This window comes from Arachis hypogaea, chromosome 10 (assembly GCF_003086295.3).
Source record: "Arachis hypogaea cultivar Tifrunner chromosome 10, arahy.Tifrunner.gnm2.J5K5, whole genome shotgun sequence".
NCBI classification, from domain to species: domain Eukaryota; kingdom Viridiplantae; phylum Streptophyta; class Magnoliopsida; order Fabales; family Fabaceae; genus Arachis; species Arachis hypogaea.
In genome coordinates, this window is record NC_092045.1 from 89,904,522 (window position 1) to 89,918,459 (window position 13,938).

The window sequence follows — 13,938 nt, forward strand, 5'->3', positions numbered from 1 at the left end:
AACTATTCAAGTTATTGCAAAAAATGATCTGGTTAAGTATATGTTGTCTTACCCAATATTAAGAAGTCAATTGGGAAAACGGATGCTTGCTTGCAGATTTTTTGGTTAATCGGCAGAACAATCCTAATGACCACGGAGCAAATATTATTGATATTGAGTCTGAACTTTGGAAGCTATATTTTGATGGGTCGAAACACAAGGACGAAGCTGGTGTCGGCATTTTAATTATATCTTGAAAAGGGAATCCCATCAAAATTTTTGTTTGAATTAAAGTATCCTTGTTCGAATAATGTAGTTGATTATGAAGTTTTGGTATTAGGTGTAGAAATTTTGGTTAACAAGGGGCACTGGATGTTCAGATATTGGGAGATTCTCAGTTAGTCTTAAAGGAATTGTCGAAACAATTCAAATGTAAGCATGAAAAATTGTAAAAATACTTATTGACAGTATAGAAATTATTGGTATCTTTTTGAAAAGTATTTTTGGTTCACATTCCAAGGATTCAAAATGAAATTGCTAATGAGTTGGTCCAAATTGCATCGAAGTATAAATTTTTTCCTGAGACCTTAGGAAAATTGATACAGGTGCAACAAATCCTTACTCCTATCGAAGAAAGAGAAATCTTAGTCATTGATGAGTGGGATGATGATGATTGGAGAAACCAATTACAGAATATCTAAAAGATCCTAACATGCAAGTTGATCGAATAGTTAAATTAAAAGCAATTAATTTTGTGGTAATAGGTGATGAGTTGTATAAAAAAGACATCAAAAGAAGTCTCATGAGGTATTTTAGTCTATCTGAAAAAATAATTTCTCTTGGTGAAGTCCATGAGGGTATATGTGGTGCCCACTAAGCTGGTGAAAGAATGAAGTGGGTACTTTGACGTGATCGAGTGTATTGGCCGTTTGTGGTCAAAGATTATATTGATTATGCAAAAGCATGTCAAGAGTGTCAGAAACATGGAGTAATACAACAGATTCTTGCTTCTGACTTACCCTCGATTATAAAACCTTGGCCATTTAGAGGTTGGGTTTTGAATTTGATCGGAATGATTCATCGTCCTTTATCTAAAAATCATAAGTTTATCTTAGTAGCAATTGATTATTTTACAAAATGGGTTGAAGTTATTCCCTTAATTGAGGTCGGCCAAAGTGAGATTATTGATTTTATAGAAGAACATATAATACATCAATTTGGAATTCCTCAAACTCTAAGTACTGATCAAGGCACGATGTTCACAGGCCAACATATTAAAGGTTTTGCAACATCAAGAAGTATAACTATGGCAACTTCAACGCCGTATTATGCGCAAGGAAATGGTGTAACACCCTAATTAGCCTAAGCTCTACCTCGCGTCATAAAGCAAAGGTTAATCAAGGATTACGACAGTTCTAAGCTCATACATATGTATATATATAGGGAAGGAATAATATTATCTAGAAGCCTGGTGAAAGGTGCAGCTCAAAAACAGGATTTAAAAGCGCAAAACGTACTAGCGAAGCGTCTAACTAAAAGCATAAGAAATAGATATGATATAATCAAGGATAATAGTATAATAGTGTAATATCACAAGAAACTAGCCACGGCTCGTGGAGTTTAAGCCGACTTGCCAAATATACAGACAAAGAGGAAACTGAAGTTTAAAATGACTTATACAAGTTTTGTTCTCTCAATACATGCCTCTAGGCACAACAAAATACAAAAGTGAGAGATATATATAAACAAAATAAATCAAAGAGACTCAAAAAGTATCTGGATCCTCCGCTTCTGTCACCAACCAAACAACTCACCGAGGTGGGTTGTGACCTGCATCTGAAAAACACAACAGAAATATGGTATGAGAACCGGAGGTTCTCAGTATGGTAACAGTGCCCGGTGATGTATGATATAAGACCCTGGGACGCTAGAGGCAATCCTAGACTTCATATCCATCACAAATTCAATCTTATGGCATACTAAACAATAAAGCATAATATGTAAAATCTTAACAAACTTAAAACCTTAGCATATCAAAAGGGTAATCTATCTTAAAGGATTTCTACTCTAACCAAACACCGCTGTCCCACAGCCTTCACCAACTTATCTTCCATGCGATCCCATCACCACTGCCTTCAAAACCTCCTCAATCCCAGTAGAAAACACAAGTGTATACAATACAAGTAAAACACAAGTAGAATCATATATATCAATTAAATCAAATAGCAATTAGACATGTTATACAGATAATAAAAAAAATATCAGGTCGGCAAAGCATACAAACATATAGAAAATGCATATGATGAATGCCTGTCCTACTGGCTGTGATATCACATTGTCGGTTCAACTGCCAACCCGACACATCTCCATGGAGATGTTGCCCTTCGGAATCATTATAAGGGAACCCCCGAGATATAGTGCTCGGATCACTATCCAGGGTTTTGCGCCTGTACGCTCTATTGATTTGAAGGGATGCGAGCGGGATACTATTGCCACCAACCTCACATCTAAGCACAAGCGGGATTAACCACCGTCCTTACGCCGCCGCCGCTACCTCGACAGGAGGGATTAGCCACGGTCCCTGCCGGGTGCATAGCGTCTCATAATCTCAATATACAAATGATACATTAGTGGTTTTCAGAAAACATTTTCAATATCACATGGATCCATCATTTCCTTCAGAGTCCTCGACTCATTTCAACCACTGCCAATTCATATTTCCATTCCTCTTCTCACTCTGCCAACCCATCCTCAGTACACCAGAAATCTAAGCCTTCGTTTCTCTAATTTTTCATAATAATCATAACTTGAACCCTTAGCCTATCTCCCATATTCCCATACTCAAAATTAAGCTCAAAAGCCTTAAAATGGTATTATAGAAGCTTACAACCTTGTTGGGAAGGTGAAATAATTGAAAACAAAGTTTAAATTTGTGAAACAGGGCGTGTGCGGAAGCATAGGAGTGTGCGTGTGCACGCCCAGGAAGATTTTAAAAGTGTGTGTACGCACAGGTACTAAAATATGTAAAGTCTGTTCACTCGCACGACCTATGCAAGCGCCCTTAACAGACTAGCATTCGCAACGTGTGCATGCGCATAGGGCTGTGCATATGCACAGGTTGCAATTCTTCGTTGGTGTGTGCGCGCACAAGCTGTGCTAACGCTGCAAACTGTGAGCCTCCCTCTGCGTGTGCGGATGCACAGGTCTGTGCGTGTGCACAGATTTAAATTTTTGCAGAGGTGTGCATGCGCACACATCAGAAATCATGAAATTCTGCAACTTTGCAGAATTTCAGATTTTTACACCAATCTTTGAATGATCATAACTTCCTCTACAAAATTCCAATTTTTACAAACTTTATATTGATTCGAAGAGTTTTCAATAAACTTTAATTCTAAACCAGCAGTTTCAATAGATTTTGAAAACCAAGGCATTAGTTATGATCGGACAAAATTCACCAAAAGTCAACTCTTACCAAAACTCACAAGAATCTCAATTTACCAACTTTCATAACCCAAACCAACCAAAACCACATTAATTCTTTCACATATCAGAATTTACCATTTGTCATACTCGAATTTACCTCTCCACCAAATATAATCATCAATTCTCACTATCAAATACATAATAATACCCTTACTAACCATCATCATTAGTAATTTCAACATCAAACTCCAACATCATACTATCAACATCAATATAGCCATTTATCAACCACATCAACAACCCTTATCAACAACAATAAATCACACATTCCCCATTAACCTTTATAATCATTAAATTTCAATAACCTCATTACTCATCATCAATCATTAAATACTAACAACCTCATCAACAACACTAATCATCATTACTCATTAACACCAACAATTCCCCATAATCATCCTTAACCACAATATTCAAATGACACCAACAATTAACATCAATTCACATATAATCATTCATACACCAACAACATTCAATCATATCTTAGGGTCAACTAGCCTAAGTGTCCATAAATATTATATACTACATAGAAAAAACCGAAACCATACCTTGGCCAATTCCCAATATATCCAAAACCCCAAATGAAGCACAAGCAAGCTTCCAAAAGACTCGAACAAGCACCAACAAGCTCTAAAAGCTCCCAAACTCACAACAAACAAGCTATATATACATAAACCATCACAAATTAAACTAGGACTCAACATAAACATAATCTCACAAGGGCTCAATGCCTTTTACCTTTTCCAATAGCTTTGGAAGTCAAACTCCAATGCTAAGCAAAGGTTAGAGTGAACCTAAACACCTAAAATCACAAAATCTCACATAAGCAAAAGCCCTAGATTTTTGAAATTTTGGAGAGAAGAACAGAAAAGATTTTTTGGTTACATCACTATTTTCTTGGATGGGTTTTGTAGAGCTCTCCACAAGGAACGCGTGGTCACAAACGGTGTGGCGATCGGAGCTCCGTAGCTCAATATATGAGCTTGAGAAGTTTTATGTGAATAGTGTTAATGGAGTCTCTTCTCTCTTCTCTTCTCAGCTGGGTGTGTAGTGTTTAGGAGGGTGTTGTGCTGATGGGGTTCATTAAATGGATCTTGTATATGTTGGACTTGGGCCCAACTTGGGCCCGGTTCAACCTGTTAGCGTTTTTTAGCCCGTTCGGCCCAACTTTGGGTCAAACCTTTAACACTAACACCTGGTTTTCCATCTCTAATATTTTTCTAAGGTTCTCGACTGTTTTTACTTTTTCTCGTGCAATACCGGGCAGACTTGAACCGGTTCAACCGATTCGACTGTCGGTTCGCGGTTTTTCACGGTTTTTGCAAAAAACACATTTTCTGACTCAGAAGGACCTACTGAGTCCAAAAATCATATTTAAATCTCGAAATTCTCATGCTAATTTTTCGGAATTTAGTTTGGGCACTTAAATGATTTTATCTGTGAAAAATCTAGTTCTTACAAATGGCTAGGTCGAGGTTGCAAATAAAATTTTAAATAATTTGATTAAGAAGCAAATTGGTCAAAAACCTCACACTTGGCATGAAAATTTGAGTGAAGTGTTGATGGCTTATCGAAATTCTCCAAGAGGCGCAACAAAAACGTCCCCTTGTAAATTAGTTTATAGTCATGATGTAGTTTTACCTTTGAAAATCAATCTTAGTACCATAAAGGTGATACGACAAGAGGAATTACCAGTTGAATTTTATTGAAATGTAATATTTGATGAGTTGAATAATTTTGATAACAAGCACATATTAGCACTTGATCATCTTATTCATCAAAAGAAAAATATAGCTCGTATATATAATCGATGAGTAAAAGAAAAAGTTTTTGTTATTGGTGAATTAGTTTTTAAAGTTATTTTGCCAATTGATAAAAAATAGAGAGTTTATGGAAAATGGTCTCCTAGTTAGGAAGGGCCTTTCCAAGTGACCAATTTATATTCAGGAAATGCATATCGAATTAAGCATATTGATACTGGAGTCAAAATTTACTCAATAAATGGAAAGTATTTAAAGCGGTATCAATGGTTGGCAAATGTCAATTAAGATCGAAGCTAAAGTTAAAATAAATTCAAAGTATCACGAGTTCAAAAGGAATCTTAGTTACAAAAAAAACTTGGCATTCCAAGCCTTTAGCCTTCATGGAGTTGTAAAAGTTGGTCCAGCTGCTCCTTTATCTTTGCATGATCTTGCGCGAGTAATTGAAGCTCTTGAGGTTGCTTACTTTCTGGAGTTTGATGTTGGAGAGTTTGATTTTCCAGATCATCTTTTTCCTTTGATAAAGAAAAGATTTCTTTGTCGAGCAATTGTTTTATACTTTGGAGTTTGTTGAGAGGTTTTTGGAGAAGAGCTTTGTTTTGTCTGTTTCAGGAAGTTCTTTTTCGAGCTCATTTTTCTTACTAATTAGTTGATTCAATTCAAAAGAAGCCTCGATAAGATGAGCTTCCTAATATAATACTTTCTTTTTTCTATTAGCTAAGGAAACCTTAACCTTAACACATCGATTTTTAACCTCTTTCATCACTTTTCGATGGAGCTCAAGCTCGTTCTGACATGAGAAAAGTTTTTTTGGTGTGATTGATAAAAGATACAAGTGGTTTGATATGATCAGAAGGATCTTGAAGGGAAATATTAGAGCTCAAAATCTAGTTAACTGCAGCATCAAGACCATCTTATGAGAACCATTCTTTAATAGGATTGACAAGCAGAAGTTTTAGTTTTTGAAGGAGATCGAGAACACTAGGATCAATGAGATATTTTCTTACATTTGAATCATGTGTGCCTTCAGAAAGGTTAGGAACTTTTGGATTCTGATCTAGATGAACTGATTTGTTCTTATAACTTGATAGCCTAGTTTCTTTTTCTTTGGAGATCTTTGAGATGACTTCAAGAAGCTCACTCAAAACTTCATCTCCCTGGCTGAGATTGATAGTTTCTTCACTTTGGTTATTAACTTCTGCACCTCCAGTTTGAAGCACGTGGAAAATTGGGTCTTGTGCAAAGGATGTGAGTTCAACCTTGTCAGAAAGAATATCCACAATGACATCATGTGTGGTCGATAGAGCTTCGATGACAACTCCAGTTTGCAATAGATTTGTCTCAACATCTTTTGTCTTCTTTGGCTCAGTATTGATTGGTGGGGTTGAGTTGGTACTAGAAGATGTGAAAGATAATTGGTGAATGGTGGGGCTAGTACTAGTTTTCCTTGGAGGAGGAGGACTCGTTTCCTGTATACAAACCTTTCGATAAAGGGGTTGTACTTTTTTTTTATATATGAGATAAAAGAAAGTGGAAATACCTTGGTAGCTTTAGAATCCACTAAGTTGTAGGAACTGGAAGAGACATCTTCAGGGTCAGCCTCTAAGCTTTCATTGTTTGATGGAGAAGTTGTAGTACTTGGATTTCTGAAGGGGATTTAACAGATTTACTGGTATGTTGTTGTTTAGCCTAAAAAAAAACTCTTCAAAAACCTCAATTGGAAATATAAGTATAGAAATTAATAGAAATATTGTTTGTTTCGAAACCTCTGCCAAAGTCGATGCTGCGAAAGAAGCTTTCGAGGCTTTCAATTTTTTTCTTCAAGCTTTTGAGGATTCTGCTTTCCTCTTTGAGACAACAATAGAGGTAGGCTTTTCACCCATGCTTGAGCAAACCCTCAACATACCTTCAAGAATTTTTTCAAGGCTACGATTATATTGAGAATAATATTTTTGCCACCAAAAAAGAAAAGATTTGGTCACATTTTGATTCGGGACAAAGTCGATTGCTTCATACTTAGATCAACGACCTTTGTTGTATTTCAATTCCCGAGTTATAAGTGACATGGAGTTGTAGACTTTTTGACCCAGTTGACTTGATAATTTTGAACCAGCGCGAGAGAAGAGGAGGAGGGGCGCTGTCTCACGCCGTCACTGTCACGCCTTGTTGTCGCAGCTATGGAGACCGCCATCATTGTTGGAATCGCGAACTGAGGAGAAATGGAGAGTGGCGCTGAGAGAGATTGATGGAAGCCAGTGAAGCTCGTGAGAGAAGGGGAGCCGATTTCCGTCACCCCCACCGCACCTAGTCGCCACCGGTGGAGCTCGCCGTCCCTGGAGGTGAATCAGTGTTGTGTCCTTGCTTCCAGGGCCACCAGCGCTACTCCTTAAATTCTGCCTCTTTTCCTTTGGGGGTTTCTGCTGCAAATTCCACCCCCAACATCACCATCCTTCTTGTATTCGTTGGGGAACTTCTTACTTCTTAGTTTCTTGATTTTTCAGGTATTCATTTTTCACTTTCCTTTTAAAATATATAAATAACAATAATAAAAAAGAATCTCTTACACACTATATTTTGTGCTAGTAATATATTCTTTTGTGTTGTGGATAACTAGATCATGCAATTTTATAAGTCCTGCTCCCATTTAGACAATCTTATGAGGTATGCCATTTCTTTCTTTTCTGAATGAACATCTGAAATTTAGTCACCATCTGATTTATTTTTACTTAGTATTCAATTTCTTATTGCTGTCAATTTTATGAAAGTGAGATCTATAGTTTTATATAATGGATAATGGAATAATATGTAACTACCAGATCCTAAATTTTGATAACTCTAGTCTCTAGGTATTTGTCGTTTTATCTCTAAGTGGTTGAGTATTATATTGGTATAAATAGAGACACTGGTTTAAAGAAAAGGCTTTTCCAAGCCATAATGCTAAGACATATCCTCTTGAAATGTTGGCCTTGTGACCAAATTATGCATATTATCATTATTATGCACTTGTCTTCTGTATAATTTTTAGAAAGCTGTATTGACTTGTATTATTTGGGTGCTTCCCTTGCTAATTTGCTCTATTTTCATTTTCATTGACGAGGTGTAGAGCTGAATATGATCCTAAGAGTGACTTATTGGATTAAGAGTTCATGCTGAGAGGGAAATGGTATCAACGGAAGGATGTAGAGGTAAACATGAAAAAGTAGATTTTATAATTTCAGTAAAGCTTTTTAATGTTAGCTATGTGAGAATGTAAATCTGTTTCTTTTTTTGTTTAATTTTCCATGAACATAAAAGGTCGTGGCAAAATGGTGAATGATTAGGCAGCCAATTGTTAGCTTAAATGAGGATCATGAACCTATAAACTTAGTCTAGAGCTAAAAAATTTCAGCGTAGATTGGATATTATAACTTGTAAGACATTAGGACTTGTAGATATATGCTTGAACATGATGGTTATTGTGGAGTTATGGCTTTATGCTAAAAGATATACAGTTTTGTAACTTGCTTTTTCATCTCTTGAAATTATATTTGGATGCCACACAATGTGTTCCTTACCTAAAATGTCAGCATGAAACAATTACTTAGTTATTAAGTTTTAAAAAATAAAGCTATAGTAGGATGACACAAATTCTCACATTTAAATTCCAATAGAAGATTTTTTTTTATTGGATTTGTATCTCAATGGGAGCTATAACTAGGTAGGCTTTTATCATTCACTTTCTAGCTTCGACCTTTTTCTTTGGAAGGAGGGTTAGAAATGGCTTGCTAAGAAACAATGGGTTTGTAAGGAAAAAAACTTGGGATTAGTTCACAGTTAATGCATTGTCATAATTAGTTGTCACCGAAGAAATCTCATTAATTTGTTAAAAACTTCCTCCATTAAGATTTTGTAGTTATTTGTAAGGAACTAAGGATCATATAAAATGTAAAGGGATTACAGTCCATTATATGGTAGTTGAAATGGCTTGTAAAAGAGGGTGTTTCCATCATTGTGATTCTTGAGAAGTAGATTTTTGTATCTCTGTAGCACTAAGGATTTTATATTATATTCATGAGCAAAAATTATTTTAAGTAATTTTATTTGTTGAATTGGAAACTCATGTATGTTTTTGTTCCGATGTGAATCAAATTTTCTCTCCTTGTTAAGTGCATGTAAGGATTCAACTTATCATTTTGACCGGTATATCATGCCATTAATTATGTGACTCTCTTCAGCCTTATGTATGGAGTTGAAGAACCGTCAATTGCAGGGATGGTTTTAGATAGTCCATTCTCTGATTTGGTTGATTTGAAGATGGAACTTGTAAATACATATAAAGTTCGTCTTCCAATGTTCACTGTGAGTATATATAGTTGTTTTTATACTTATAACTAATGCTGAATTAAAATTTGGTAATAGTTTTACTATTGTTAAGCTGATTTTGTTCGATTTTTAATGTTATAGGTAAAGTTTGCAATCCAATACATGCGAAGAGCAATTCAAAAGCTTTTGGGTTGCACTGAAGAAAATCTAGAAGAAGGGAAAGGGTGCTGCCTAATTGTTTTATTCTCATACTTGTATTTTGGATGAGATGGAATGAGTCTTGTAATGACTTCAGTTATCTACATGTAATATTTTGATGTCTTGTGTACTTTTTCAAACGAGATTTTACGTGTTATTACATGTAATTGATAATTACACTCTATTTTTATTTATGCTGTTTGGACTAAAAATATATCTAGCTTATAATAAAACTTTTATTATTTAGATTTCTTGAATTTCTTATTTTTAGATTTATTTAGTGATTATCATCGTTTTAGGACGTGATTATGTTTTTAAAAAAATTAAATCGCATAAAACAAAACAGGCTATGGTCACGATTTTTAAGTAGGGTCACCATAGATAAGGCTATGGTCATGGTTTTAAAGAGGGGTGACCATAGAGGCTAACTGTAACCATAGATAAGGCTATGGTTACGGTTTTAAGGAGGGGTGACCATAGAGGCTATGGTCACGGTTTAAGGAGGGGTGACCATAGAGCTATGGCCACGGTGAAAACCGTGACCATAGATAAGGCTATGGTCACGGTTTTAAAGAGGGGTGACCATAGAGGCTATGGTTACGGTGAAAACCGTGACCATAGATAAGGCTATGGTCACGGTTTTCAGGAGGGGTGACCATAGATAAGGCTATGGTCACGGTTTAAGGAGGGGTGACCATAGAGCTATGGCCACGGTGAAAACCGTGACCATAGATAAGGCTATGATCACGGTTTTAAAGAGGGGTGACCATAGAGGCTATGGTCACGGTAAAAACTGTGACCATAGATAAGGTGATAGTCACAGTTTTCAAGAGGGGTGACCATAGACCGTGACCATAGATAAGGCTATGTTCATGATTTTTACACGTGACCATAGATTAACCTACGGTCACGGTGAAAAAACGTGGCCTAAAGTGTCAGAATTTAAAAATTGTAACCGTGACCATAAAAATCATGACCATAGATAAAAAAACTGTGACCATAGACCTATGGACACGAGAAAATAGGCCATGGTAAAAAATTGTGACCATAGACTATGGTCACCCTTTTTCCTAGTAACCGTGGCCATATGCCTTTTTTTTTGTAGTGGGAGTAGAGGTTGGAATTCGTTTTCAGAAAAAGACTCTTCAATTTCACATCTCCAGGAACTTTTTAATCTTGCTCAGAGATTTGTTTTCTGTAGGGTTCCTTGACGTTAGGATTTTTGCTAGTAAATAATTTTATAAAAGTAGTCGTCTTGTAGATATAGATTCTAAACCAACAGAAATCCCTTCGTGCAAACATTTTGGTTGTCACAAGTAACAAACTCTTTAAAATTGATAACCGAGTATTAAACCTCGGGTCGTCTTCTCAAGGAATTGCAGGGAAGTATGTTCTTATTATTGGTTATGGGGATTGTAAATTGGGGTTTTGAGAATGAGGAATAAATATGGCAAATAATTTAAATGACAATTAAAATAAATAAATACTGTAAAGCAAATTCTTTGGCAAGGTATGAGAAATTGAAAGTCCAGACTTAGTTACTCTTATCAATAATAATGAAAGTTGAATCTTAATTCCACTTAGTTAACCTTTGCTAAAGCAAAGGAAAGTCAAGGGACTAATTAGTTGACCTTCGAATCTTATTTATTTCCTAAGAAAAGGTTGGGTTTATTGAAGTTCAGTTCAATTAGCAAAGATAACAGTTATCAATTATGTTGAGCTAAGATAACTCCTGAGTTACTGACTTCTTAACCAAGACCAAAAGGGAAAAGTAAATGAATTCTACTAGAATGAAAATATCTTCAGATTGGAAATAATCAATGGCATAAATAAAATAAGGCAATATTAAACTGAAATACCTCAAATAACATTAAATAAGAAAATCATCATGAATGTGGCATAAGCCAAATAGGCAACATAACTAATACAGCATTAAAGTATCTGAAAATAAGAGAGAAATATAAAGTAAACGAACATTGAACTTGGGATCGAGAGTTACTCCTAAAACTAAGAGAAGTCCTAAATCCTAATCCTAAAGAGAGAGGAGAGAACCTCTCTCAAAACTAAATCTAAATCATGGAAAGTGAATTATGAAAGCATGATTATGAATTGATGCATTCCCTCACTTTATAGCCTCTAATCTGTGTGTTCCGGGCTGAAAACTGGGTCAAAAATAGCCCAGAAATCACTCCAGCACTTTCTGGTCCATACAGGTCGCGGAAGAGTGACGCGGAGGCGTCGTCCACGCGTTAGCGTGGGTTGTGTTCCTGCCAGGTCACGCGGCCACATAATCCACGCGTTCGCACCTCTTGGCATCGGGGCAGCTATGGCAAATTATATATCGTTGCGAAGCCCCGGATGTTAGCTTTCCAACGCAATTGAAACCATTTCATTTGGATCTTTGTAGCTCAAGTTATGGTCGTTTGAGTGCGAAGAGGTCAGGCTGTACAGCTTAGCAATTTCTTCAACTTCTTGTATTCCTTCCACTTTTGCATGCTTCCTTTCCATCCTCTGAGCCATTCATGCCCTGTAATCCCTGAAATCACTTAACACACATATCACGGCATCTAATGGTAATAAAAGAGGATTAATATTAACAAATATAAGATCAAAGAAGCATGTTTTCAATCATAGCACAAAATCCGAAAGGAAAACGTAAACTCATGCAAATAGTATGAATAAGTGGGTAAAGAGTTGATAAAAACCACTCAATTGAGCATAAGATAAACCATAAAATAGTGGTTTATCAACCTCCCCACACTTAAACAATAGCATGTTCTCATGCTAAGCTCAAGGAAAACTATAAAGAGATGAAGAGGAATGATAGAATGTATGAGATGCAACCTATGAATACAACTAAATGCAAAATATTTCTACCTACTTGGTTAAAAATAAATAAGTTCTCCAAGACAAACATAAATCAGATTTCACTAATTCAAATTATACAGTGAAAACAAGTAAGCCTGTAAGAAGATAGCTCATGAAAGAAGGGAACATAGAATCAAGCATTGAACCCTCACTGGTAGTGTATATGCGCTCAAATCTCTCAAGTGTCTAGGGTCAATCTCTCTACTCTTCTCTAATCATGCTTTCTAAACTTTTGTTCTTCATCTAATCAATCAACAAATATTTAGCATACCAATGCAAACATCATGAGGTCTTTTCAGGGTTGTAATGGGGCTGAGATAAAGGTAAGGGTATATATAAGGCTAAGTGAGCTAATTAAGTGAATCCTTGAATCAGGGACGGATGCACTAGATAACTTGTGGGGGCAAGTGCCCCACTAACATTTTGAAAAAGTATGCTAAAATATATGTATAAATATATATATGCCCCCATTAAAAAATTATACTTGCCCCCACATTAAAAAAATTACCTATTAAATTTTGTTTTAAAATATTTTAAGAATTTTGTTAACATATGTCATAAGAGTCAATTTTAAAAATACCATAAAAATGTTTGACAAAAAATTATTGATTTCTTTTATTTTCAATATATTAATTATATTAAAAATTTAAAAACATTTTATTATTATACTCTAAACATGTTCTCTTAAGATATAAGTTAGTTAACTCTTTATATATATATAATTTTTAGAATTGAATTTTGATATATTATTAGTATAAAATAAATTTACACGTATATCCAATTATGTAATGTCATATCATAAAAAATATTTTTTATATTAATTGTGTAAATGATTATCTAAAAGAACATACATAATTAAACAACCATATAAAATATTTTTATATCGTCAGTATATCAAAATTAAACTCTAATTTTTATCTAAAAGTATAAAATAAAAATATTCATTAAATCAATTTAATGAAAATAAAACATTACTAGCAATAGCATTATAAATTAAGAATTTATTTAATTAAAATTTATATCCTTGAATTTTTTAACTCAAAATTTTTTTTTTTTTATTATTATTATTATTATTATTATTATTATATTATTATTATGTAGTTAATTTATAAAAAATTGAATTAATAACTACGTTATTAGTTATTAATATATCAATATTGATAATTAATAAATAAAAAATTATTTAATATTTTTTTGTTATTTATTTTGATATGTTTTGCCCCCACGACCTAAAATTTCTGGATCCGTCACTGTCCTTGATTAGTCTAAGATCTCACCTAACATACATACTTTGTAAAGCAAAGCTTCTTTACCTATTCTCTCATATTTTTTCCACTTTTGATGT